This window comes from Lolium rigidum, unplaced genomic scaffold, assembly GCF_022539505.1.
Source record: "Lolium rigidum isolate FL_2022 unplaced genomic scaffold, APGP_CSIRO_Lrig_0.1 contig_27167_1, whole genome shotgun sequence".
NCBI lineage: Eukaryota > Viridiplantae > Streptophyta > Magnoliopsida > Poales > Poaceae > Lolium > Lolium rigidum.
Window position 1 is genome coordinate 197469 of NW_025900074.1, and position 3957 is coordinate 201425.

At 46.1% G+C, this 3957-nt stretch overlaps 1 pseudogene; it reads right to left on the bottom strand.

The window, feature by feature from the left end:
* Positions 1-223: 223 nt before the first annotated feature.
* Positions 224-2460, bottom strand: LOC124680741 (annotated as a pseudogene).
* Positions 2461-3957: the final 1497 nt, after the last annotated feature.

The following is a 3957-nucleotide window of genomic DNA, read 5'->3' on the forward strand; positions in this document are numbered from 1 at the left end:
AGTTTGGAAAATTTCTGAAGGACCCCGTCTCGCACTTCGAGAGTATAGCAAAATGTACAAACATCGTCGTTCAATTGTAACAGTTAAGAGTTGGAGCTTCTCCATATTTACATGACCAACTGAGAGAGGCTAGATGGCTGCTCATCATCCAAGTGAAATGGTGTATCTGGTGCTTCAGTAAAAATCAAAAAATATACTTATGCGGAACAACGAGAGCGGGGGTCTGGTATTACAAGGGGATCAAGCGACAAAGAATATGAAGATCATGAGCAAAACCATCAGCACGAAGAATATCTTCATCAGCAGCCACCTGTTTGATGAAATGTTGTTGAGGTACTTCAGGAGTTCACCCTGCGCTCCCTCGACATTAGCTTCTGTCATACATACCATAGACAATACAGTTTAGCAAAGACTCAAGTCCCACAGCCTGAAGTTGTAAATAAATATTTCAGAAGGTATGGACATGACTTAGTCTACCATTGACTACTCACGAAACTAGATGAAATGAACTTAAAAAGCAGAAAAGCTCACCTGATTGCTAGCTCTCCCTGCTGAGACACAATGGTTGCTAACTGAGTAAATATGCTACTCAGCCCATGGATAGTTGTCTCAACATTTCGAAGAGCCTCTGCTCTGCTAAGCATGTAACTGTCCTGCTGTACTGCCAACTGCTGCTGCATGAAAGCAGGAGTCGATGATGATGATGATGATGCTCCATTGGTCTTCTTCCTGGTGAACAGAAGCAGAACTCATGTTATCTTTATTATTCTGTAGTCGGTCCAATTTGATACCATCAGTATGTTAAACAGGTCATATATGCACTTGTCTACATGTTAGTTCTCATCAAGCAATGGAATAAGAACAATTTTATTGCCCGCTTGCCCCTACCTGACTATCTACTTTCGTTGTCCATAGACATCTTTCATTGACCGTGACCATCAGCCCACAACGGCACCTACACAGCAGGGTTCAAGGACTCAACCTCGAATTGCACATATCTATTTATAACAGTATAACCTTCACGGTATTAATGCCTCTATTGGGACATGTTTGACAAAGCAAGTTTCCCAGGCACCATCTTTTGTTTTCGCAAATCTCTGACAACAAGTGTTTACTGGTTTTCATTGTACTCTCCTAGCAAAAGCACACAAAAGGCCTAAACTAAAGTGGTTGTGCATACTTGCTCGGAACGGAAGTAAACACAACTGCAATTTTAACAGTCGCAAGGGTACCTCTGAAACAAAGACGTAGACGCAGATTCACTGGCCCATGGTGCTGGAGGCGCCGAGTGGGATGCCTCGCTGGCAACAAGCAGACGCTGAGGCATGAGTGGATTTGATGTATCCTTGGCAGCGGATAAGGAGGAGGAGAACATTTGCCTTCTAGTTTCATGAACCTTCAAGTTCTGCAAAATTCAGGGAAAATCAAGGAACTATAGGATATCAGCAGAAAAAGGAAGTAGTAGATCATCATATCTGAATACTGAAAGCAGTTGCAACTTTTATCTGACCTCTGTCCGCATGGTAAGAACTTGTTTCAACTCTTTCGTTGCACTTGTCAGGCGATTTTTCAGGTTGTCCACGACATTAGCGGAATGATTTGTTGTATCGCTGGAAAGGTTACCACTCCCATTCTGCGAGCTGCAGAGAACTTGTAGGTCAATTACAGCATTATCCAAAGCACCGATATCATTCTTAACAAGTGCCGTCAACTCTTGTATCTCTAAGGTTGGGTCATCAAAAACAGATCTCCTCTTCGCCACTGTAAATAATCATGTCGCAGGATCAGTGTGAATTCATACTCTCCATTGAGAGAAACAACACAAGATGGTACAAATTAGTACTAGCAACTATATGAATACCCACATTTCACTCCAAAAAAGGCGAAAGTATTAGTGGTAAAGGGATGCATCCTCGTACCGGTGAAAAGATGAAATTAGTGGGACCTGACTACTGCACAGCAGTTGAGCAGATATATTACACAAATAATCTAGAGATAAAGTACCAGTTTACACGTAATATAATACTCTTGCGCTCATATCACACATGCTGTCCTAGTGAGGCTGAAAAGAACGTTCATCTATCTTCCTTCAGTACGTACATAGCAATGGCTAAACAATTGCTCATCTAGCAAGTGACAGCTATTATCAGACCAAGTAGTAGTAGTAATGCACATAAGTGGCATGACATGCGTGAGGCATATGCAAACTAAGCACTGGAAGATGAACAAAATAATTAGGCGGCTAAGCCAAAAAAAAAAAACGTCGTCCGATATATACATTTGGCGAGGCGGGCGAGCTTCTGGGAGGTCAGTTGGATCCCGAGCGCAATGTTGGACGCGCGGCTTCTGAAGTCGGAGTGCGCCGAGCGTGAGTCGGCGGAGGGGGATGGGGCGACGGTCTTGGCGGCGGAGCGGAACTCGTTGGTGCGGTCTCGGAAGGACAACGGGTTCATGGCTGCCGGCCGCCACCGGATCTGGGTCGGCCGGTGGGAGGGGGGAAGCACCACGACTTGGGGTCTCGGAAGAAAACACGGAAAGAAGACGAGGAACAGCCAAAGTTTCAGACTTATATATGAAACTATTTTCTCCTACTTAGAGCCAGATACGGGCAAATCCCAAACCCCAAATTCCCATATCCAGGACACCTTAACCCGGATTTGGAGTTTGAAAAACACTAACGCAGTTCAGATATGACATATAAAACTGTAAATTAAAAAAGGTAAACACTAAATTTCGGGGTCCGATGGAAACAAATCGTCGGACTTGCCTGGCGCCGTCGATCTTTTCACGATCGAATGACTGGTTTTGCATCTTTCCACCCCTACGCCCCTCCCCTGGCCCATTAATTATTTCTCCCCTAATCAAGCCCCATTAATTATTCCTCCCCTAATCAAGCGAACCGCATTGACATGCATCCCCGCATCGTCACCTCTACGACCTCCCGTCACCGGCGTGCTCAACGCGGTACTGTGAGCGATGATGCACGACCCCGACGAACACGCACCACCTGAGCGTCCTCCTTAGTTTCAGCTTCAGCTTGCAGATCGCGCCTCCCCCTGCGGCTCTCGCGTCCGCGCTCACGAATCACCTATGTGGCTCGGCTTCCAAGCCCCGCCCGAAGCAGTGGGTCGTTTGCTGCTTCCATTGCGCTCACGGGAGCCCTCTCAATCCCTCCAACGATAACACAATTCGGCAAGAATTGAAGGTAATTGTGACAGAACTAGTGTGAATGTTTCCTGCATATTTTAGACGTTAAATCTATCTTCCTTGTACATGCAGTTGTGAAATCAGTTTTACCGCAGCTGAGGCATCAGCCGGGCACGTCAGGGCCGAGTGCCGCACAGCTCCGACCACGTCGACGGCGGAGGCTGGCGTGGCTGGTATCTCGCGACCTTCGACATGGTGTGGTGCTTCTAGGTTAGTGTAGCGTCGGCATGTGGTGGATCTTATGAATCCAGACAGTTGAATCCCTGCTTCCCTACATCAGTGTGGAGTGCGACGTTCATTTGGCATCACCCCTCTTCCCGCCGCCGAGACGACGTGGCCATGCGCGTGCAACCAATCCGAACTTCATGCCGTCACCCCTCTTCCTTGTAGCGAGTCCGCGCGCTCAACTTGGATTCTAGTAGTGCTCTCATGGCTGCAACGAATACGATCAATTGTAGTGGAAGCAAACAACAATATACTTTGCAATAAAAATTTGTTATGTGCCATGCTTCTTTCTTTCGTATTACAGGTTCCTGTCGCATAGAATCTGCTTCCCACAAGCAAGCATTAAGGTGCTTCATAGTAGCATATTTCCATGTACACATATTGCTTCCTTCTTGTAAATGGTTATATTGTACATAAGTTGTGCTTCATGCAATGCTTACCATTCTCCTAAGTTCCTACTCTAACATAGAATCGCCATCATGGAACTAGTAGTTGACCCAGGACATGGTGAAGCTCGTCAGCCGT